We start from the raw sequence: 25346 nt of genomic DNA, 5'->3' as shown, positions 1-25346 counted from the left end.
AATGCAACATCCCTGTCTGAGTTTTCCGGCTGCTGATTTCGAGTGCAAGTCCTATATCAGGTTTAAGCAATTATTTAGCTATTATGTGATAACCATGTAAGGATTACAGGTAAAAAGGATTTAATGTTTTTTGAGTGGAGATACCCTTCAAGGTCTGCATAGCTAGCTGAGCAGACTCAACATTGAATTTGGTTGCTGGTTAAATATAACAATAAGCATTTTTGATCAGCAGTTATTGATTTAAAGTATCGAAAATTGATTTGTAATTGGTGATCTTACTATATATATAGTAAATAAGTCTCCTGTATACAATGTCTATGTTATGTATTATTGTAAGTAAACTTTAAATCTTTGCATTTGAAACTAAAGAACGACTCTGGTGGGACTCAAACCCACAACCTTTGAATAACTACAACCTACTAGAAGTCCAATGCACTATCCATTGCGCCACAGAGCCACTGATGTATCATATTTTTGTATCAACAGTACAATGTGTTAAATACTCTTATGTTTTAAATGACACAATCTGTGATGAAACTAATCTTTTTATTTTTCTATTTTTTAAGTATGTTGTTTAGAAAGTATCGTAGAGTGAGAGTAAAATTTTTGTAATGATTTCAGAAATAGCTCCCACTTTGTGTGAGGTGCAAATCAATATGGGGACAATTGCACCATGTCTGATTGAGTGTTTGTTGCAAAGAAACTGAAGACAGAAACATTTTGGTAACATTTATATAGGTTTTGTATTTTTACCAGTATAGATATTTATATTAATTTATATTATAATAATTACATGGCTATTGAGTGTCAGATATTTATAACATTTCTCCCAAATGCAACAGCTATGTCTGAGTCTTCCTCTTGCTGTTTTCAAGTGCAAGTCCTATATCAGGTTTTAGCAATTGTGTAGGTTATTTGTAATACCCATCTAAGGATTTTTTTATGATCTTTGAGTGTACTGTAGATACACTTCAAGCTTTGTATTCCTACGTGAGCAGACTCAACATAATATTTTGATTGCTGGTTAAAAATAACCATCCACATTTTTATTACCAGTTATTGATTTAAAGTATCTAAAATTGATTTGTAACTGGTCTTACATTTAAATGATTTTTATGTCAACAGCCTATAATTACTTAGTGTATATAGTATATAGGTCTCCCATATACAATGTCTATGTTATGTATCATTTTTAGTACATTTTAAGTGTGGCGCTACAAATTCTGCAAGAACATGGCTGGCTCATAAAAGATGTTGTGAGTAAGGAGTGGAAAAGCATTGATAAATGGCTGGGTAATACTAAAAGGAGTTAGGAAGCTCCTATGATTGCTGGGCTGGTTTTCTAAGCTTACCAGCAGAATGGAAAGAAAGCCTTCTCCCCAAAAGCCGGTCAGTGCCCTAAAGAGGTAAGTCCTCATAGAGGGCAGGTTGTTTATTTACTTTTTATTTATTGTTTATTTGTTGTTTATTTTGTTGCTGTGTGGTAGTTTAGGTTGTAAGGTGTTTTATTTTGCTGTTTTAGTGTGTCTCCACCTAAGAAGAGGTTGTGTAAGAAAAGGCATAAGGACATGCAGTGTGCAGCTTGTGACAAAATCTTTTCAGCTGCTGAAAATGTTAAATTCTGTGAGGAGTGTATGCAGAGTGATTCTCAGGAGTCTGTGCAGTCCAAACAAATAAGAGATTTAATGAGATGGATGAAGGAGTCTTTTGTTACCAAAGAGCAGCTCTCGGAATTCCAAGGGAATAAAAGGGCTAGGTCTCTGGATAGAATTGATTCAGTGGATGAGTCAGGTTCTCAGGATTTTGCTTATGATGATTATCAGGCTGCTTCTAGTGCTGAGTCGGTAGACGGGCAAGAAGAGGAGAGAAAGTTTAACTTGGAGCTGGTGGATAGTCTTCTGAAAGATATCTTTAAGACTATGAATTATAAAGTGCCTGAAGAGGAATGTAATGATGAGGATATTCTGTTCTGTGATAAAACCAAAAAGAACAGGGTTTTTCCAGTCCATAAGGCATTAAAAGATGTTGTGAGTAAGGAGTGGAAAAGCATTGATAAAAGGCTGGGTAATACTAAAAGGCTTGATCATATGTTCCCAGTGGAAGATGAGCAGTTTACTTATTGGTGTGCAATCCCTAAAGTTGATGCTGCAGTCGCAGAGATGGTATCAAAAACCACCATTTTGTTAGAAGATGGAGCAGTCTTAAAAGATGGGATGGATAAACGCATGGAGAGTGCGTTAAAGAAATTGCATATGTCTTCAGCAATATCACTAAAATCCGGTGTGGCGGTAGCATCTGTTTCTAGAGCGTTGAGAGTGTGGGGGTCAGTATTGTCGTCTGATATAGAAGAAGGTATTTCGAGGCAGTATCTGCAAAGAAGTCTGACCATAATGTCCAAAGGGATCGAGTATCTCTGTGAGGCCTCTTTAGATGCTCTGGTTTTTGCTGCAAAGTCTATGGCAGCAGGTGTGATGGCAAGGAGAGCTTTGTGGCTGCGTTCTTGGTCGGCAGATATGCACTCCAAGAATAGGTTGGTGTCCCTGCCATATGAAGGGTCTCTGTTGTTTGGAAATAAATTAGAGCCCATTATACAGAAAATGTCAGGAGGGAAATCGGCAAAACTTCCTCAGGACAGGAGGAATAGATTTCCAATACCGTCCTCTAAACAGCAGTTTAAGGAGGCAAGAGGATATCGACCAGGTCGCTTTTATTCAGGAAGGTACTCCTCAGGTACCAATAGGCAGTCCTTTCGGCAGGCCTACAGGAGAGGTGGTCGAAGGGCATGACTGTCACAGGGTTCTGGTATCTTTCCCAGTGGGTGGCAGACTTCAGACGTTTGCCGGCCGTTGGGTAGAGTCTATTCAGGATACGTGGGTAATAGATGTCGTATCCCAGGGATACCGGATAGAATTCTCAAAACTTCCCGTGTGGGACAAATTTCTAATTTCAGAGACACCAACTACAAATCTAGAGTTAAAAGCTATGGAGGACAGTTTAAGGAAACTGATCGAAGCAAAAGCTGTAGAGACTGTCCCGTTTTTGGAAAGAAACAGAGGTTTCTATTCAAGACTGTTTCTGGTGAGAAAACCTTCCGGCGAGTTCAGAACCATCTTAGATCTCAGACAGCTCAACGAGTATATAGAAACAATAAAGTTCCGTATGGAGACCCTAAAGTCTATCCTGTTAGGGGTGAGAGAGAGAGACTTTTTGGCTTCTGTAGATCTAAAGGATGCTTACTTCCACGTTCCAATTTGCAAGCAGCACAGGAAATATCTAAGGCTTTGTGTCCTCGGCAAACACTTTTAGTTCACTTGCCTTCCGTTCGGCCTAAAGTCATCTCCAAGGGTGTTCACCAAAGTTCTGACATCGCTCATTGCTGTGATCAGAGGTCAAAAAGTAGCAATATGGTCATACCTGGACGACTTGCTGGTGTGCGGAGAGTCAATAGAGAAAGTGGACAAAGCATTAAGTGTGGCGCTACAAATTCTGCAAGAACATGGCTGGCTCATAAACTGGGAAAAAAGCAGACTAACGCCAAAGCAAATAATACAGTTTCTGGGGGTACAGGTAGATACCCTCGATTGTATGATAAGTCTTTCAGAGGAGAGGTGTCTAAAGCTTCAAGATCTGGCTACCCTCATAAAGGGATGCAACAGTGTGGCGATTCGTCAGGGGATGCGTCCCCGTTTCCTATGATTCCAAGGACTCTCAGGAAGATCTGGGAGGACAAGGCACAAGTAATCATAATTCTTCCCTACTGGCCGAAGAGGGTTTGGTTTCCTTCAGTGCTCAGGATGGCAGTGCAGGGTCCTTGGCGGTTGCCATTGAAGAAGGATTTGCTGCATCAGGGGCCATTGTTGCATCCGAATCTACAACAGCTTCATTTGACGGCGTGGAAATTGAGCGGCAGTTATTAAGAAATAGAGGTCTGTCCGAGCAGGTCCTCGATTTGCTTATACAGGCAAGGAAAAAAGTATCCTCTAGTGTTTACTATAGGGTCTGGAAAAAGTTCATCTCATTGTCTGGATCAAGATTTAATCCATTAAAAGCAGAAACATCTCAAGTTTTACAATTCCTGTTTGAAGGCTTTGAGAAAGGATTGGCAGTGTCCACTATCAAGGTTCAGATATCGGCTCTGAGTATTCTGTTGGAACGGAGATTGTCTGAGGAGGACTTGGTCAAAAAGTTTTGTCAGGCAATTAAAAGAATAAGAACTCGAGTTAGGTCAACTCTTGCTCCTTGGGACTTAAATTTAGTTCTCAATTCTTTGATGCTGCCTCCGTTTAAGCCTCTGCAGGATATTTCGTTGAAGTTCTTAACTTGGAAAGTAGTGTTTCTGGTAGCCATCACAACGGCCAGAAGAGTTAGCGAATTACAGGCTCTGTGGTAGGAAGAACCTTATCTTAACTTTTTCCCAGATAAAATTGTTCTGAGAACTAATCCAGATTTTCTGCCAAAAGTTGTGTCGGAGTTTCACCTCAGTCAGAACATCGTGTTACCATCTTTCTATCCGGATCCGCAGAATGAGGAGGAAGAAGCAATGCATAATTTAGATCTGATAAGGGCAGTTTCAATCTATATGGAAAGAGTTAAACAGTTCCGTAACACAAAACATCTGTTCGTGCTACACTCTGGTGTGAAGAAAGGTGAAAGGCCTACAAAGCAGACAATTTCCAGGTGGATTACAGAGCTTTTGACATTTGTATATGAAAGAAGTGGTCGCAGAGTTCCAGAAGGTTTAAAGGCACACTCTACTAGGGCCATGGCAACTTCTTGGGCTAAGAAGGGTCACGTGTCGGCGAAAGACATTTGCGCGGCAGCCACCTGGTCTTCAATGCATACATTCTCTACTCATTATGCATTAGATATTGTTGACACCCACTTTGGGAAGCAGGTCCTTCAAGGGGCTTTGCAATAAATAAGTATTATTTTCAGCATCAAAACAAGGCTTCCTGTGTATTACATTGCCCTCCCTATAACGAGCGTTGGTATATCCCAGTAGTTATGGCTGTCATGAAGTAGCGTAGAAGAAAGAAGCAAATTATACTTACCGGTAATTTTATTTCTTCGAGATACTTCATGGCAGCCTACAAAATCCCTCCCTTATTGGGTTTCTCAGAGAGACTTGTCGTAGGAGACACTCAAAAGACTAGGGAGGAAGGGGTGGAGTGCGGTTATATACCCATAGTGGGTGGGCCCTAGTGGTTTAGGAAAACTCCCTGTCTAAAGTTAGGAATAGGGATACAATCCCAGTAGTTATGGCTGCCATGAAGTATCTCGAAGAAATGAAATTATCGGTAAGTATAATTTGCTTCTATTGCAATACAAACTAAAGACCAAAATATTTTCTAAAATGTATTTAATGTTTAGAGTGCTTAACAGTGTAGATATTCATCTTATTTCATACTATCATGATAATGTTGCTAACCTGTGTCAGATATTTCCAACATTCCTCTTGAATGCAACATCCCTGTCTGAGTTTTCCGGCTGCTGATTTCGAGTGCAAGTCCTATATCAGGTTTAAGCAATTATTTAGCTAATATGTGATAACCATGTAAGGATTACAGGTAAAAAGGATTTAATGTTTTTTGAGTGTAGATACCCTTCGAGGTCTGCATAGCTAGCTAAGCAGACTCAACATTGAATTTGGTTGCTGGTTAAATATAACAATAAGCATTTTTGATCAGCAGTTATTGACTTAAAGTATCGAAAATTGATTTGTAATTGGTGATCTTATATTGAAAAGATTTCTATGTCACCAGCCTATCATTACTTTGTATATATATATATATATATATATATATATAGTAAATAAGTCTCCTGTATACAATGTCTAAGTTATGTATTATTGTAAGTAAACTTTAAATCTTTGCATTTGAAACTAAAGAACGACTCTGGTGGAACTCAAACCCACAACCTTTGAATAACTACAACCTAAAAGAAGTCCAATGCGCTATCCATTGCGCCACAGAGCCACTGATGTATCATATTTTTGTATCAACAGTACAATGTGTTGAATACTCTTATGTTTTAAATGACACAATCTGTGATGAAACTAATCTTTTTATTTTTCTATTTTTTAAGTAGGCTGTAAAGAGAGTATCGTAGAGTGAGAGTAAAATTTTTGTAATAATTTCAGAAATAGCTCCCACTTTGTGTGAGGTGCAAATCAATATGGGGACAATTGCACCATGTCTGATTGAGTGTTTGTTGCAAAGAAACTGAAGACAGAAACATTTTGGTAACATTTATATAGGTTTTGTATTTTTACCAGTATAGATATTTATATTAATTTATATTATAATAATTACATGGCTATCGAGTGTCAGATATTTATAACATTTCTCCCAAATGCAACAGCTATGTCTGAGTCTTCCTCTTGCTGTTTTCAAGTGCAAGTCCTATATCAGGTTTTAGCAATTGTGTAGGTTATTTGTAATACCCATCTAAGGATTTTTTATGATTTTTGAGTGTACTGTAGATACACTTTAAGCTCTGTATTCCTACGTGAGCAGACTCAACATAATATTTTCATTGCTGGTTAAAAATAACCATCCACATTTTTATTACCAGTTATTGATTTAAAGTATCTAAAATTGATTTGTAACTGGTCTTACATTTAAATGATTTTTATGTCAACAGCCTATAATTACTTTGTATATATAGTATATAGATCTCCCATATACAATGTCTATGTTATGTGTCATTTTAAGTAAATTTTAAATGTTTGCATTTGAAGCTAAAGAATAACTCTGGTGGGACTCGAACCCACAACCTTTGAATAACTACAACCTACTAGAAGTCCAATGCGCTATCCATTGCGCCACAGAGCCAGTGAAGCTACAATCTATGATGAAACAAATCTATTATGTCTTTCTTTTTTTAGTAGGATGTATATACAGAGTATTGTAGAGTAAGAGACAAAATTTTATACTGATTTCAGAAATAGCATCCTCATTGTGTGAGGTGCAAAAAAATGTGGGGACAATTGCACCCTGTGTGAAATAGTAACTGTTTATTGCAATACAAACTAAAGACCAAAATATTTTCTAAAATGTATTTAATGTTTAGAGTGCTTAACAGTGTAGATATTCATCTTATTTCATACTATAATGATAATGTTGCTAACCTGTGTCAGATATTTCCAACATTCCTCTTGAATGCAACATCCCTGTCTGAGTTTTCCGGCTGCTGATTTCGAGTGCAAGTCCTATATCAGGTTTAAGCAATTATTTAGCTAATATGTGATAACCATGTAAGGATTACAGGTAAAAAGGATTTAATGTTTTTTTGAGTGTAGATACCCTTCAAGGTCTGCATCGCTAGCTGAGCAGACTCATCATTGAATTTGGTTGCTGGTTAAATATAACAATAAGCATTTTTGATCAGCAGTTATTGATTTAAAGTATCGAAAATTGATTTGTAATTGGTGATCTTACATTGAAAAGATTTTTATGTCACCAGCCTATCATTACTTTGTATATATATATATATATATATAGTAAATAAGTCTCCTATATACAATGTCTACGTTATGTATTATTGTAAGTAAAGTTTAAATGTTTGCATTTGAAACTAAAGAATGACTGTGGTGGGACTCGAACCCACAACCTTTGAATAACTACATTCTACTTGAAGTTCAATGCACTATCCATTGCACCACAGAACCACTGATGTATCACATTTTTGTATCAACAGTACAATGTGTTGAATACTCTTATGTTTTAAATGACACAATCTGTGATGAAACTAATCTTTTTATTTTTCTATTTTTTAAGTAGGCTGTAAAGAGAGTATCGTAGAGTGAGAGTCAAACTTTTGTAATGATTTCAGAAATAGCTCCCACTTTGTGTGAGGTGCAAATCAATATGGGGACAATTGCACCATGTCTGATTGAGTGTTTGTTGCAAAGAAACTGAAGATAGAAACATTTTGGTAACATTTATATAGGTTTTGTATTTTTACCAGTATAGATATTTATATTAATTTACATTATAATAATTACATGGCTATCGAGTGTCAGATATTTATAACATTTCTCCAAAATGCAACAGCTATGTCTGAGTCTTCCTCTTGCTGTTTTCAAGTGCAAGTCCTATATCAGGTTTTAGCAATTGTGTAGGTTATTTGTAATACCCATCTAAGGATTATGGGTAAAAAGTTTTTTTTTATGATTTTTGAGTGTACTGTAGATACACTTCAAGCTTTGTATGCCTACGTGAGCAGACTCAACATAATATTTTGATTGCTGGTTAAAAATAACCATCCACATTGTTATTACCAGTTATTGATTTAAAGTATCTAAAATTGATTTGTAACTGGTCTTACATTTAAATGATTTTTATGTCAACAGCCTATAATTACTTTGTATATATATATAGTAAATAAGTCTCCTATATACAATGTCTACATTATGTATTATTGTAAGTAAAGTTTAAATGTTTGCATTTGAAACTAAAGAATGACTCTGGTGGGACTCAAACCCACAACCTTTGTATAACTACAACCTACTAGAAGTCCAATGCGCTATCCATTGCGCCACAGAACCATTGATGTTGAGTGGACTCGACATAATATTTTGATTGCTGATTAAAAATAACCATCCACATTTTTATTACCAGTATTTGATTTCAAGAATCTAAAATTGATTTGTAACTGGTCTTACATTTAAATGATTTTTATGTCAACAGCCTATAATTACTATGTATATATAGTATATAGGTCTCCCATATACAATGTCTATGTTATGTATAATTTTAAGTAAATTTTAAATGTTTGCATTTGAAACTAAAGAATGACTCTGGTGGGACTCGAACCCACAACCTTTGAATAACTACAACCTACTAGAAGTCCAATGCGCTATCCATTGCGCCACAGAGCCACTGAAGCAGCAACTGTTTGTATCGACAGTACAACTTGTAGAATACTTTCATGTTTTAAAAGCTACAATATGTGAGGAAACAAATCTCTTATGTCTTTCAATTTTTTTAGTAGGATGTATATACAGAGTATTGTAGAGTAAGAGCCACAATTTTATACTGATTTCAGAAATAGCATTCTCATTGTGTGAGGTGCAAAAGAATGTGGGGACAATTGCACCCTGTGTGAAATAGTAACTGTTTATTGCAATACAAACTGAAGACCAAAATATTTTCTAAAATGTATTTAATGTTTAGAGTGCTTAACAGTGTAGATATTCATCTTATTTCATACTATAATGATAATGTTGCTAACCTATGTCAGATATTTCCAACATTCCTCATGAATGCAACATCCATGTCTGAGTTTTCCGGCTGCTGATTTCGAGTGCAAGTCCTATATCAGGTTTAAGCAATTATTTAGCTAATATGTGATAACCATGTAAGGATTACAGGTAAAAAGGATTTCATGTTTTTTGAGTGTAGATACCCTTCAAGGTCTGCATAGCTAGCTGAGCAGACTCAACATTGAATTTGGTTGCTGGTTAAATATAACAATAAGCATTTTTGATCAGCAGTTATTGATTTAATGTATCTAAAATTGATTTGTAATTGGTGATCTTACATTGAAAAGATTTTTATGTCACCAGCCTATCATTACTTTGTATATATATATAGTAAATAAGTCTCCTATATACAATGTCTACATTATGTATTATTGTAAGTAAAGTTTAAATGTTTGCATTTGAAACTAAAGAAGACTCTGGTGGGACTCGAACCCACAACCTTTGTATAACTATAACCTACTAGAAGTCCAATGCGCTATCCATTGCGCCACAGAACCATTGATGTTGAGTAGACTCAACATAATATTTTGATTGCTGGTTAAAAATAACCATCCACATTTTTATTACCAGTATTTGATTTAAAGTATCTAAAATTGATTTGTAACTGGTCTTACATTTAAATGATATTTATGTCAACAGCCTATAATTACTTTGTATATATAGTATATAGGTCTCCCATATACAATGTCTATGGTATGTATAATTTTAAGTAAATTTTAAATGTTTGCATTTGAAACTAAAGAATGACTCTGGTGGGACTCGAACCCACAACCTTTGAATAACTACAACCTACTAGAAATCCAATGCACTATCCATTGCGCCACAGAACCACTGATGTATCGCAATTTTGTATCAACAGTACAATGTGTTGAATACTCTTATGTTTTAAATGACACAATCTGTGATGAAACTAATCTTTTTATTTTTCTATTTTTTAAGTAGGTTGTAAAGAGAGTATCGTAGAGTGAGAGTCAAATTTTTGTAATGATTTCAGAAATAGCTCCCACTTTGTGTGAGGTGCAAATCAATATGGGGGCAATTACACCATGTCTGATTGAGTGTTTGTTGCAAAGAAACTGAAGACAGAAACATTTTGGTAACATTTATATTAGAGATGAGCGGGTTCGGTTCCTCGGAATCCGAACCCCCCCGAACTTCAGCCTTTTTACACGGGTCCGAGGCAGACTCAGATCTTCCCGCCTTGCTCGGTTAACCCGAGCGCGCCCGAACGTCATCATCCCGCTGTCGGATTCTCGCGAGGCTCGTATTCTATCGCGAGACTCGGATTCTATATAAGGAGCCGCGCGTCGCCGCCATTTTCACACGTGCATTGAGATTGATAGGGAGAGGACGTGGCTGGCGTCCTCTCCGTTAGAATAGATAGAGACACTTGAGTTGATTTACTACTTACTTAGTAATTTTGGGGAGCATTAGGAGTACTCAGAGAGTGCAGAGTTTTGCTGATAGTTACTAGTGACCACCACCAGTTTTATTTATTATTTAATATAATCCGTTCTCTGCCTGAAAAAAAATGATACACAGTCACATACCATATCTGTGCTCAGCCTCAGTGTGCTGCATGATAATATCATCTATGTATATCTGACTGTGCTGAGTGCTCACTGCTCACACAGCTGAATTGTGGGGGAGACTGGGGTGCAGTTATAGCAGGAGTACAGTGCACACTTTTGCTGCCAGTGTGACTGACCAGTGACCACCAGTATATTGTCTGCCTGAAAAAGTTAAACACTCCTGTGGTGTTTTTTTTTTTTATTCTATAAACGCATTCTGCTGACAGTGTCCAGCAGGTCCGTCATTCATTATATTATATAAATATTTACCTGCAGTAGTGTTATATTTTTTTTGTTTATCTCTATAATCTTTATCATCTCTATATTAGCAGACGCAGTACGGTAGTCCACGGCTGTGGCTACCTCTGTGTCGTCAGTGCTCGTCCATAATTGTATACCTACCTGTGGTGGGGTTTATTTTTCTATCTTCTTCATACTAGAAGTTTAGGAGTCTGCTGACAGTGTCCAGCAGGTCCGTCATTATATTATATATACCTGCAGTAGTGATATATATATATTTTTTATATCATTATCATCTCTATACTAGCAGACGCAGTACGGTAGTCCACGGCTGTAGCTACCTCTGTGTCATCAGTGCTCGTCCATAATTGTATACCTACCTGTGGTGGGGTTTATTTTTCTATCTTCTTCATACTAGTAGTTTAGGAGTCTGCTGACAGTGTCCAGCAGGTCCGTCATTATATTATATATACCTGCAGTAGTGATATATATATATTTTTTATATCATTATCATCTCTATACTAGCAGACGCAGTACGGTAGTCCACGGCTGTAGCTACCTCTGTGTCGTCAGTGCTCGTCCATAATTGTATACCTACCTGTGGTGGGGTTTATTTTTCTATCTTCTTCATACTAGTAGTTTAGGAGTCTGCTGACAGTGTCCAGCAGGTCCGTCATTATATTATATATACCTGCAGTAGTGATATATATATATTTTTTATATCATTATCATCTCTATACTAGCAGACGCAGTACGGTAGTCCACGGCTGTAGCTACCTCTGTGTCGTCAGTGCTCATCCATAATTGTATACCTACCTGTGGTGGGGTTTATTTTTCTATCTTCTTCATACTAGTAGTTTAGGAGTCTGCTGACAGTGTCCAGCAGGTCCGTCATTATATTATATATACCTGCAGTAGTGATATATATATATTTTTTATATCATTATCATCTCTATACTAGCAGACGCAGTACGGTAGTCCACGGCTGTAGCTACCTCTGTGTCGTCAGTGCTCGTCCATAATTGTATACCTACCTGTGGTGGGGTTTATTTTTCTATCTTCTTCATACTAGTAGTTTAGGAGTCTGCTGACAGTGTCCAGCAGGTCCGTCATTATATTATATATACCTGCAGTAGTGATATATATATATTTTTTATATCATTATCATCTCTATACTAGCAGACGCAGTACGGTAGTCCACGGCTGTAGCTACCTCTGTGTCGTCAGTGCTCATCCATAATTGTATACCTACCTGTGGTGGGGTTTATTTTTCTATCTTCTTCATACTAGTAGTTTAGGAGTCTGCTGACAGTGTCCAGCAGGTCCGTCATTATATTATATATACCTGCAGTAGTGATATATATATTTTTTTTATATCATTATCATCTCTATACTAGCAGACGCAGTACGGTAGTCCACGGCTGTAGCTACCTCTGTGTCGTCAGTGCTCGTCCATAATTGTATACCTACCTGTGGTGGGGTTTATTTTTCTATCTTCTTCATACTAGTAGTTTAGGAGTCTGCTGACAGTGTCCAGCAGGTCCGTCATTATATTATATATACCTGCAGTAGTGATATATATATATTTTTTATATCATTATCATCTCTATACTAGCAGATGCAGTACGGTAGTCCACGGCTGTAGCTACCTCTGTGTCGTCAGTCACTCGTCATCCATAAGTATACTAGTATCCATCCATCTCCATTGTTTACCTGAGGTGCCTTTTAGTTGTGCCTATTAAAATATGGAGAACAAAAATGTTGAGGTTCCAAAAATAGGGAAAGATCAAGATCCACTTCCACCTCGTGCTGAAGCTGCTGCCACTAGTCATGGCCGAGACGATGAAATTCCATCAACGTCGTCTGCCAAGGCCGATGCCCAATGTCATAGTACAGAGCATGTAAAATCCAAAACACAAAATATCAGTAAAAAAAGGACTCAAAAATCTAAAATAAAATCGTCGGAGGAGAAGCGTAAACTTGCCAATATGCCATTTACCACACGGAGTGGCAAGGAACGGCTGAGGCCCTGGCCTATGTTCATGGCTAGTGGTTCAGCTTCACATGAGGATGGAAGCACTCAGCCTCTCGCTAGAAAAATGAAAAGACTTAAGCTGGCAAAAGCACAGCAAAGAACTGTGCGTTCTTCGAAATCACAAATCCACAAGGAGAGTCCAATTGTGTCGGTTGCGATGCCTGACCTTCCCAACACTGGACGTGAAGAGCATGCGCCTTCCACCATTTGCACGCCCCCTGCAAGTGCTGGAAGGAGCACCCGCAGTCCAGTTCCTGATAGTCAGATTGAAGATGTCAGTGTTGAAGTACACCAGGATGAGGAGGATATGGGTGTTGCTGGCGCTGGGGAGGAAATTGACAAGGAGGATTCTGATGGTGAGGTGGTTTGTTTAAGTCAGGCACCCGGGGAGACACCTGTTGTCCGTGGGAGGAATATTGCCATTGACATGCCTGGTGAAAATACCAAAAAAATCAGCTCTTCGGTGTGGAAGTATTTCAACAGAAATGCGGACAACAGGTGTCAAGCCGTGTGTTGCCTTTGTCAAGCTGTAATAAGTAGGGGTAAGGACGTTAACCACCTCGGAACATCCTCCCTTATACGTCACCTGCAGCGCATTCATCATAAGTCAGTGACAAGTTCAAAAACTTTGGGCGACAGCGGAGGCAGTCCACTGACCAGTAAATCCCTTCCTCTTGTAACCAAGCTCACGCAAACCACCCCACCAACTCCCTCAGTGTCAATTTCCTCCTTCCCCAGGAATGCCAATAGTCCTGCAGGCCATGTCACTGGCAATTCTGACGAGTCCTCTCCTGCCTGGGATTCCTCCGATGCATCCTTGCGTGTAACACCTACTGCTGCTGGCGCTGCTGTTGTTGCTGCTGGGAGTCGATGGTCATCCCAGAGGGGAAGTCGTAAGATGACTTTTACTACTTCCACCAAGCAATTGACTGTCCAACAGTCCTTTGCGAGGAAGATGAAATATCACAGCAGTCATCCTGCTGCAAAGCGGATAACTGAGGCCTTGGCATCCTGGGCGGTGAGAAACGTGGTTCCGGTATCCATCATTACTGCAGAGCCAACTATAGACTTGTTTGAGGTACTGTGTCCCCGGTACCAAATACCATCTAGGTTCCATTTCTCTAGGCAGGCGATACCAAAAATGTACACAGACCTCAGAAAAAGACTCACCAGTGTCCTAAAAAATGCAGTTGTACCCAATGTCCACTTAACCACGGACATGTGGACAAGTGGAGCAGGGCAGACTCAGGACTATATGACTGTGACAGCCCACTGGGTAGATGTATTGACTCCCGCCGCAAGAACAGCAGCGGCGGCACCAGTAGCAGCATCTCGCAAACGCCAACTCTTTCCTAGGCAGGCTACGCTTTGTATCACCACTTTCCAGAATACGCACACAGCTGAAAACCTCTTACGGCAACTGAGGAAGATCATCGCAGAATGGCTTACCCCAATTGGACTCTCCTGTGGATTTGTGGCATCGGACAACGCCAGCAATATTGTGTGTGCATTAAATCTGGGCAAATTCCAGCACGTCCCATGTTTTGCACATACCTTGAATTTGGTGGTGCAGAATTATTTAAAAAACGACAGGGGCGTGCAAGAGATGCTGTCGGTGGCCAGAAGAATTGCGGGACACTTTCGGCGTACAGGCACCATGTACAGAAGACTGGAGCAACACCAAAAACGCCTGAACCTGCCCTGCCATCATCTGAAGTAAGAAGTGGTAACGAGGTGGAATTCAACCCTCTACATGCTTTAGAGGTTGGAGGAGCAGCAAAAGGCCATTCAAGCCTATACAACTGACCACGATATAGGAGGTGGAATGCACCAATCTCAAGCGCAGTGGAGAATGATTTCAACGTTGTGCAAGGTTCTGCAACCTTTTGAACTTGCCACACGTGAAGTCAGTTCAGACACTGCCAGCCTGAGTCAGGTCATTCCCCTCATCAGGCTTTTGCAGAAGAAGCTGGAGACATTGAAGGAGGAGCTAACACTGAGTGATTCCGCTAGGCATGTGGGACTTGTGGATGGAGCCCTTAATTCGCTTAACAAGGATTCACGGGTGGTCAATCTGTTGAAATCAGAGCACTACATTTTGGCCACCGTGCTCGATCCTAGATTTAAAACCTACCTTGGATCTCTCTTTCCGGCAGACACAAGTCTGCAGGGGTTCAAAGAACTGCTGGTGAGAAAATTGTCAAGTCAAGCGGAATGCGACCTGTCAACATCTCCTCCTTCACATTCTCCCGCAACTCGGGGTGCGAGGAAAAGGCTCAGAATTCCGAGCCCACCCGCTGGCGGTGATGCAGGGCAGTCTGGAGCGACTGCTGATGCTGACATCTGGTCCGGACTGAAGGACCTGCCAATGATTACGGACATGTCGTCTACTGGCACTGCATATGATTCTCTCTCCATTGAAAGAATGGTGGAGGATTATAAGAGTGACCGCATCCAAGCAGGCACGTCAGACAGTCCGTACGTATACTGGCAGGAAAAAGAGGCAATTTGGAGGCCCTTGCACAAACTGGCTTTATTCTACCTAAGTTGCCCTCCCACAAGTGTGTACTCCGAAAGAGTGTTTAGTGCCGCCGCTCACCTTGTCAGCAATCGGCGTACGAGGTTACTTCCAGAAAATGTGGAGTAGATGATGTTCATTAAAATGAATTATAATCAATTCCTCCGTGGAGACATTCACCAGCAGCAATTGCCTCCACAAAGTACACAGGGAGCTGTGATGGTGGATTCCAGTGGGGACGAATTAATAATCTGTGAGGAGGGGGATGTACACGGTGATGAATTGGAGGATGATAATGAGGTGGACATCTTGCCTCTGCAGAGCCAGTTTGTGCAATGAGAGATTAATTGCTTCTTTTTTGGTGGGGGTCCAAACCAACCCGTCATTTCAGTCACAGTCGTGTGGCAGACCCTGTCACTGAAATGATGGGTTGGTTAAAGTGTGCATGTCCTGTTTATACAACATAAGGGTGGGTGGGAGGGCCCAAGGACAATTCCATCTTGCACCTCTTTTTTCTTTCATTTTTCTTTGCGTCATGTGCTGTTTGGGGAGTGTTTTTTGGAAGGGCCATCCTGCGTGACACTGCAGTGCCACTCCTAGATGGGCCAGGTGTTTGTGTCGGCCACTTGGGTCGCTGAGCTTAGTCATCCAGCGACCTCGGTGCAAATTTTAGGACTAAAAATAATATTGTGAGGTGTGAGGTGTTCAGAATAGACTGAAAATGAGTGGAAATTATGGTTATTGAGGTTAATAATACTTTGGGATCAAAATGACCCCCAAATTCTATGATTTAAGCTGTTTTTTAGGGTTTTTAAAAAAAAAAAAACACCCGAATCCAAAACACACCCGAATCCGACAAAAAAAATTCGGTGAGGTTTTGCCAAAACGCGTTCGAACCCAAAACACGGCCACGGAACCGAACCCAAAACCAAAACACAAAACCCGAAAAATTTCCGGTGCACATCTCTAATTTATATAGGTTTTGTATTTTTACCAGTATAGATATTTATATTAATTTATATTATAATAATTACATGTCTATCGAGTGTCAGATATTTATAACATTTCTCCCAAATGCAACAGCTATGTCTGAGTCTTCCTCTTGCTGTTTTCAAGTGCAAGTCCTATATCAGGTTTTAGCAATTGTGTAGGTTATTTGTAATACCCATCTAAGGATTATGGGTAAAAAGTTTTTTTTTAATGATTTTTGAGTGTATTGTAGATACACTTCAAGCTTTGTATGCCTACGTGAGCAGACTCAACATAATATTTTGATTGCTGGTTAAAAATAACCATCCACATTTTTATTACCAGTTATTGATTTAAAGTATCTAAAATTGATTTGTAACTGGTCTTACATTTAAATGATTTTTATGTCAACAGCCTATAATTACTTTGTATATATATTATATAGGTCTCCCATATACAATGTCTATGTTATGTATAATTTTAAGTAAATTTTAAATGTTTGCATTTGAAACTAAAGAATGACTCTGGTGGACTCGAGCTCACAACCTTTGAATAACTACAACCTACTTGAAGTCCAATGCGCTATCCATTGCGCCACAGAGCCACTGAAGGAGCAAGCGTTTGTATCGACAGTACAACTTGTAGAATACTTTCATGTTTTAAAAGCTACAATATGTGATGAAACAAATCTCTTATGTCTTTCAATTTTTTTGTAGGATGTATATACAGAGTATTGTAGAGTAAGAGCCACAATTTTATACTGATTTCAGAAATATCATCCTCATTGTGTGAGGTGCAAAAGAATGTGGGGACAATTGCACCCTGTGTGAAATAGTAACTGTTTATTGCAATACAAACTGAAGACCAAAATATTTTCTAAAATGTATTTCATGTTTAGAGTGCTTAACAGTGTAGATATTCATCTTATTTCATACTATAATGATAATGTTGCTAACCTGTGTCAGATATTTCCAACATTCCTCTTGAATGCAACATCCCTGTCTGAGTTTTCCGGCTGCTGATTTTGAGTGCAAGTCCTATATCAGGTTTAAGCAATTATTTAGCTAATATGTGATAACCATGTAAGGATTACAGGTAAAAAGGATTTCATGTTTTTTGAGTGTAGATACCCTTCAAGGTCTGCATAGCTAGCTGAGCAGACTCAACATTGAATTTGGTTGCTGGTTAAATAAAACAATAAGCATTTTTGATCAGCAGTTATTGATTTAAAGTATCGAAAATTGATTTGTAATTGGTGATTGTCAGGGTTCTGATTTTGTCTGTTCCCAGAGGTGGCACTAGTAGGTCAGTGTTGGAATGACGTATGAAACGTGGAGGCTGAATAAAAGTCCTGTGCCTATGCGCTGATGTTTAATAAACACAAAGGTCACAGAACAATGGGGGTAATTCCAAGTTGATCGCAGCAGGAAATTTTTTAGCAATTGGGCAAAACCATGTGCACTGCAGGGGGGGGGCAGATATAACATTTGCAGAGAGAGTTAGATTTGGGTGGGTTATTTTGTTTCTGTGCAGGGTTAATACTGGTTGCTTTATTTTTATACTGCAATATAGATTGCAGATTGAACTCACCACACCCAAATCTAACTCTCTCTGCACATGTTAAATCTACCTCCCCTGCAGTGCACATGGTTTTGCCCAACTGCTAAAAAATTTCCTGCTGCGATAAACTTGGAATTACCCACCATGATATAACAGTTGATGGTACATAGCATTGGTAGTAGCAGAAATGAAATGATGAAATGTAACTGAATCCAAGGTAATAAATAAAAGTCTCTGGTACCACTAATATATATTGGTGACAAGTTGATGGCTGAATGCAGAAGGTTTAAAGCAAATAAAGTTTCTGACAAAATGTGAAACAACTTGGTAACTGGATGCAAATGGTTTAAAGCAAAATAAAGTCACTGGTAACACAAATGTGAAATAACTTGGTAACTGGATGTAAACGGATTTGTAAATAATAACTGAAACAAAGCAGAACTCCGGTAACGTGGAATAACTTGATAAATGAATGCAAATGGTTTGGAAAACAGAACTCCGGTGATACTTGCAAAGCACACAGTCTCTGTATAGTTCAGTTCTTATTACCACACAGGGCCCAAGCAGGAGATAGTCCCAATACAACAAGCTTTGTATAAGTTGGTATAAAGCTAATGTGGTGCACAGGTAAAGCAATGGAACAAACACCTGAGGAGAGTCTCTTACTGCTGATGAGCTGCGGCTGGCTGTGGCTGGAGTCTGTAGCAAACAGGAGAAATGCAGAATTATGAGAGGAACCACTGGAGACAGGAACACGGGGAACTTGACACACCAAATGTGACTCGTTGTCCAAGGCAATGAGACTGAGCCAGGAACTGGAGTTTATACCCCTTGCTCTGTGATGATTGGATGTTTGAACTCTGTGAGAACACACCCTGCTGGATTGGGTGTCCAGATCAGCTGAGAGTTAGCTGGAGCTAATGATTCACCAGGAGAGAAATTCTGTAGACAGTTAATGCAATGCACTGCTGGTTAATGGCTAGGCTCAGTAGTGCATCAGGAGTTAATGTTGTGAACTAGAAGCACTGTGCACTCCAGGCTGCTGGCTGAAACCAGTAGTTTACCAAAAGATAGTACTGGTTAGGAGAAGCACAGTGAGCTGTGGGCTGCAGGAGATGGACCAGCAGAAACGGGAACCAAGAGATAGGGTTCAGAGGTACTCAGCGACATTAGCCACTATTCTCGTGGACAGTGCATTCATGCAGCCGCAACTGGGGCCGTGACCTCCAGAGGCCTGCGCACCAGCCTGCTGGTAAGTGAGATTCTGCTGAACGCTAATTCCTGACAGTACCCCCTCCTTTATGGGTGATCACCGAACACCCCCGAGGCTTGAATAGAAACAGTCCATGGAAAGCTTGGACTAACCGTGAAGCATGAACATCAGTGGTGTATATCCAGCTCCTCTCCTCAGGACCATATCCAGAGCAGTCAATCAGGTATCATAGACGATCATAAAGATACCGAGAGTCCAGGATCTTCTCTGCCTCATATTCCACACTCCCGATGTGTCTGGACCTTTGGAGCCGCTGGAAGAATTTTCTGGAAACGAGTAAGAGTCAATGGTCTACGGAGAGAAATATGAAATGAGTTGGGAACTTTCAAACAGGAAGGTAATTTAAATTTATAAGACACTGGATTGATGACACGCTCTACTGGAAATGCACCAATGAATCGTGGAGTGAGGAATACACAAAAGCAGAGGTCCTCAAAAGTCTTCCCAACTTTCATCTTTAGAAGAAAGACTTTTCTCATCAGAACAAGTAGACCATTCACGATCATTTGAGACAGGATTTACTTCCTGGGAGAAGACATAGCTAGGAAGGATAGAACCTCCCATAATGTAACTTGAGTCGTCATCAACAAACTCACTTTCAGAGTCGGAGTCCAGGACTAGTGTGGTCATGGGAGTCTTTTGTTTAGGAACAAAAATATCTGAGTCAACCTGCGGTCCAGTGAATTTGAAACTATATGAGACACCAGGATTAGAGTTAACGGCAGCATAGCCAACACTTACGTCAACAGTTGGTAGACTTTGAACTGGTTTTGAAGCTCTCCAATTCTTGTAGTTCTTGAAATCTCTGGTGTATTGTTTCAACAAAACCTGATTATGCTTGGAAAGAGTTGGGTCAAAAAACTGAGAACTGGAAGACTGGTCAGAAGACAGCAGATGCTGAATCCGGGGAGTCAATACTTTCATAAAATGGAGACACGGAAGTATATGCAACTTTCAAATCCAAAGTCTGAGATCCCTGTTTTGACTTTGCGAGGTTTCCTTCCTTCGCAGCTTGAAAATCTTTGATAGCTTGGTTTAATGTAGCCTGATTTTGCACAGACAGATGTTGGAGAGGATTTAGCAGTAGGCAGATTGTTGACAAATTGGCCAGAATGCCCAGATGACTTTGAATGCACTAACTTTCATACCCCGGCTAGGACTTCCTCTGGAATGATATCCATAAATTTGTTTGTTGGAGGATAGTTTTAGGATGTGTCCTACGTGTCCTACGGTCTCTAACTCAACGCGTTTCGCTGGTGTTGACACCCAGCTTCTTCAGGAGTGAAAACTATCCTCAAACATCACTGGACTTCATCATTATCACCACCCATATGGCACAAATTGGACTGCATTTCCCTGGACATCCTCATCTGTGGAGAAAATTGGAGGTTTCCCTATCCGCCTGAAACGCCTGCATTGGTATGCTTAAAAAGGGACTATTCTATACTCCATTGCTATAATTATTCTCCAACAAACAAATTTATGGATATCATTCCAGAGGAAGTCCTAGCCGGGGTATGAAGTAGACTTTGTTGAGGAAATATGTGGATGTGTTCTTTAATATGATCATTTTAATTCTTAATCATGCTCTTTAAGCACCTGTGATTTTATGTTATTTGTTATTTTTTTATTAAATTTATTATATATATTTTTAAACTTCAACCTACCGTCCTGAATTTATATTCATTTATCCATACACTTTTAATTAGAATATTATTATTATTATTAATTAATTATTATTTTTATTATTAATATAATTCAAGCGCTGGTGACTATTAATTCTTTGTCCAGGACTAATTGAATTGACTTGAACTGAAGGAGGCTGATCCAGACAGATGGGTGAGACCGGATTGGGTCTGGAAAAGCTTGAACCAGCTGGAACCAGAGGAGTCTTTAGACTGACGGTTAGGAACGGATTAGACCCAAAGATACTGGAATCGTCTGGAACCAAAGGAGGTAGCTCATCATTGGAAATAGAGCCACTCGGGCTGGCTGGAACCAGTGGAGTTTTACTGGAATTGGCTGGAACCAAAGGAGGTAGCCCATCATTTGAGCCACTCAGGCTGGCTGGAATCGGAGGAGTTTTCGGATTCACGGATAGGACCGTATTTGGTCCGAAGGCGCTGAAATCGAAGGAGGCTGATCCGGACAGACGGATGGGACCGGATTGGGTCTGGAAAAGATTGAACCGGCTGGGACCGGAGGAGTCTTCATATTGATGGATAGGACCGGATTAGACCTGAAGATACTGGAATTGGCTGGAACTGAAGGAGGTAGCTCATCGTTGGAAATGGAGCTACTCAGGCTGGCTGGAACCAGTGAAGTCTTTGGACCGATGGCTGGAACCGGGTTAGGTACATTGATACTTGACTCTTTATAGACAGAATCCGGATGTTCAGACGATCCATCTTAGAGTGGTACAGAGCTGGTAGCACTCTCTGAAGTTGACAAACAAAAGTTTGTGTCTGTATCTGTGTCTTCAAGAATTCCTCCTGGGATCTTGGCCCTGGATACCTCTCTTGAGGCTGAAACTCTAAAGACCCCTCCTGGGGTTAATAGATCAGACACACTTCTTTGAGTTGCATGCCCGGATGCCACTTCTGGAATCTGAACATCAGATATTCCTTCTGGGGTCACAACATCAGATGCCCCACCTGGGGCTGTAGAAACAGAAACTACTTTAGTTATAGGTAACATAGACAGTCTCTTTTGAACCCTGAACTTGGGATTGGGTCTATTTGTCACAAGCCCCCATCGTGAACTCTTTGAACACTCCTGTTTGGGGTAGAGAAAATTGAAACTGTAGATGATACGCTGGAAGGTATGCAGGTGAAAACTCTGTGATGTTGGGACCTGTCACCAACTTTTGAGCTGCGGAAAGAACAGTCCTTAATGAGATGACTAGAACTCCCACAGTAAAAGCAGAGGTGAAGCTGCTTGCAATACTGGCATTCAGCTTCCGTGAGTTTGGAGCGCGGGTAGCTCTGGAATCTACCCTCTCTCTGCATAGGAGGAGAGACTTTAGTTTTAAGGAAGCTTGACACGGAGGTCGCACTAGTCTCAATACATTGAGCAGTACTCTTCTCTGCATTTAAAGCACCACCTACGATTTCTGGTATTATTGGAATGAGTCTTAATAGAAGATTTTGAAGTTGTTCCAATAGGTGAGAGAGTGCTTATTGATTCAGGTTTTACAGCAGAAGACAGAGGAGTTCTGGAACTTTCAAAGGAGGAAGTTGCCCTCTCAGGAGAATTAGTTGTGAAAGGCGTACCATAGGACTGACTTGAGCAAGGTCCATCCACAGGAACAGATTGTGCAGGGGAAGTTGGAATGACTGGAGCAGGAGTGACTTGAACAGGAACCGGAGGAAAAACAGAACTTGGAAGGGATTGCTGCAAGGTATCCAAGCGGGTAGACATTCCCTGTAGAAACAGGATCACTTGCTGTTGTGCAGCCTCATAGCCATTGAGTCGTGACACCAAACTCTGGAGTGACCCTGACCACATACTCTGACCACCGTCCAGGTCCATGGGCCTCGGACAAACTGTCAGTGTTCTGATTTTGTCTGTTCCCAGAGGGAGCACTAGTGGGTCAGTGTTGGAATGACGTATGAAACGTGGAGGCTGGATAAAAGTCCTGCGCATATGCGCTGATGTTTAAAAAAAAGGTCACAGAACAATAATATAACAATAGATGGTACGTAGCATTGGTAGTAGCAGAAATGAAATGATGAATGGTAACTGAATCCAAGATAATAAATAAAAGTCTCTGGTAACGCAAATATATATTGGTGACAAGTTGATGGCTGAATGCAGAAGGTTTAAAGCAAATAAAGTCTGACAAAACGTGAAACAACTTGGTAACCGGATGCAAATGGTTTTAAGCAAAATAAAGTCACTGGTAACACAAATGGGAAATAACTTGGTAACTGGATGTAAACGGATTTGTAAATAATAACTGAAACAAAGCAGAACTCCGGTAACATGGAATAACTTGATAAATTAATGCAAATGGTTTGGAAAACAGAACTCCCGTGATACTTGCAAAGCACACAGTCTCTGTATAGTTCAGTTCTTATTACCACACAGGGCCCAAGCAGGAGATAGTCCCAATACAACAAGCTTTGTATAAGTTGGTATAAAGCTAACGAGGTGCACAGGTAAAGCAATAGAACAAACACCTGAGGAGAGTCTCTTAATGCTGATGAGCTGCGGCTGGCTGTGGCTGGAGTCTGTAGCAAACAGGAGAAATACAGAATAATGAATGAAATGATGAGAGGAACCACGGAGAACCACTGGAGACAGGAACACGGGGAACCACTGGAGACAGGAACACGGGGAACCACTGGAGACAGGAACACGAGGAACCAGGAGAACTTGACACATCAAATGTGACTCATTGTCTGAGGCAATGAGACTGAGCCAGGAACTGGAGTTTATACCCCTTGCTCTGTGATGATTGGATGTTTGAACTCTGTGAGAACACACCCTGCTGGATTGGGTGTCCAGATCAGCTGAGAATTAGCTGGAGCTAATGATTCACCAGGAGAGAAATTCTGTAGACAGTTAATGCAATGCACTGCTAGTTGCTGGCTGGGCACAGTAGTGCACTGGGAGTTAATGCTGTTAACTAGAAGCACTGTGCACTCCAGGCTGCTGGCTGAAACCAATAGTTTACCAAAAGATAGTACTGGTTAGGTGGAGCACAGTGAGCTGTGGGCTGCAGGAGATGGACCAGCAGACACGGGAACCAAGAGATGGGGTTCAGAGGTACTCAGCGACATTAGCCACTACGCTCGTGGACAGTGCATTCATGCAGCCGCAACTGGGGCCGTGACCTCTGGAGGCCTGTGCACCATCGCGCTGGTAAGTGAGATGCTGCTGTACGCTGATTCCTGACAGTGATCTTACATTGAAAATATTTTTATGTCACCAGCCTATCATTACTTTGTGTATATATATATATATATATATATATATATATTTATTTTGTGGAACAATAGAGGATAGCGCCTAAGTACACCCAGTAGGACACTTAAATAGGTAAAATGATCTAAGTTACTAATTGTCCTTTTTAGCAGGACACGACACACCTCATATGTGAGTGAGTGGCAGCTCTCAAACAGTATAAAAATAAAGATTAAAAAATGAAGTAAATAAGAGCGCCTAATAGTGTCAGTGTGGAAATCTATATATTAAAAGATAACTTAGCTCATAAAACTTTCAGCCTGATGATTCTCAGAAGTAGAACATGTAAAAGAGAGATAAAAGCAACATAATGTGTACTGTTTTCAGACGTTTTTCAAAGATACAAGCATTAGGAACTTTGCCGGTTCCAATAATTTGCAGAAATAAAAACAGTAAAAACAGTAACAATTTATTAAACAACAATCCTGCCACAAATGCAGGTGGCAGGTATAGACAATCGATAATCTAAAAAAACAGCTCGTCTGGTCATAAATGTAGGTAGCGCACGTACAGGATTAAAAATTATAAACAGCTTATCTGTCCACAAGTGGGAAGTCCAAGGGGTAAGCATCAAGTCCCTGTCCCTTGATGAAGTCCTCATGCTAGGACGAAACGCATTGGAACAGGGACTTGATGCTTACCCCTTGGACTTCCCACTTGCGGACAGATAAACTGTTTTTTAATTTCAATCCTGTACGTTTGATACCTGCTATTACAGATAGAGAGTCTGCCTGAATATTCTTTTAATCTATGGTTTTTCCGTATGCAGATAAGCTGTTTATAATTTTTAATCCTGTACGTGCGCTACCTACATTTATGACCAGACAAGCTGTTTTTTAGATTATCGATTGTCTATACCTGCCACCTGCATTTGTGGCAGGATTGTTGTTTAATAAATTGTTACTGTTTTTACTGTTTTTATGTCATCAAATTATTGGAACCGGCAA

The 25346-nt window shown here is 40.1% G+C and overlaps 6 non-coding genes across 6 annotated transcripts; all 6 read right to left on the bottom strand.

Annotated features, from left to right (window-relative positions):
• Positions 1-371: 371 nt before the first annotated feature.
• TRNAR-UCU (transfer RNA arginine (anticodon UCU)) lies at positions 372-457 on the bottom strand. The gene is given in 2 exon segments: positions 372-407; positions 421-457. It is a non-coding gene; the product is annotated as a tRNA-Arg (tRNA).
• Positions 458-6747: 6290 nt separating this feature from the next.
• On the bottom strand, positions 6748-6833 carry TRNAR-UCU (transfer RNA arginine (anticodon UCU)). Its single transcript is given in 2 exon segments — positions 6748-6783; positions 6797-6833. It is a non-coding gene; the product is annotated as a tRNA-Arg (tRNA).
• Positions 6834-8462: 1629 nt separating this feature from the next.
• On the bottom strand, positions 8463-8548 carry TRNAR-UCU (transfer RNA arginine (anticodon UCU)). Its single transcript is given in 2 exon segments — positions 8463-8498; positions 8512-8548. It is a non-coding gene; the product is annotated as a tRNA-Arg (tRNA).
• A 247-nt stretch (positions 8549-8795) lies between these two features.
• Positions 8796-8881, bottom strand: TRNAR-UCU (transfer RNA arginine (anticodon UCU)). The gene is given in 2 exon segments: positions 8796-8831; positions 8845-8881. It is a non-coding gene; the product is annotated as a tRNA-Arg (tRNA).
• Positions 8882-9676: 795 nt separating this feature from the next.
• TRNAR-UCU (transfer RNA arginine (anticodon UCU)) lies at positions 9677-9762 on the bottom strand. Its single transcript is given in 2 exon segments — positions 9677-9712; positions 9726-9762. It is a non-coding gene; the product is annotated as a tRNA-Arg (tRNA).
• A 247-nt stretch (positions 9763-10009) lies between these two features.
• TRNAR-UCU (transfer RNA arginine (anticodon UCU)) lies at positions 10010-10095 on the bottom strand. The gene is given in 2 exon segments: positions 10010-10045; positions 10059-10095. It is a non-coding gene; the product is annotated as a tRNA-Arg (tRNA).
• Positions 10096-25346: the final 15251 nt, after the last annotated feature.

This window comes from Pseudophryne corroboree, chromosome 4 (assembly GCF_028390025.1).
Source record: "Pseudophryne corroboree isolate aPseCor3 chromosome 4, aPseCor3.hap2, whole genome shotgun sequence".
NCBI lineage: Eukaryota > Metazoa > Chordata > Amphibia > Anura > Myobatrachidae > Pseudophryne > Pseudophryne corroboree.
The sequence above is the reverse complement of the archived record's forward strand: the minus strand, read 5'-3'. Positions and strand labels throughout refer to the sequence as shown.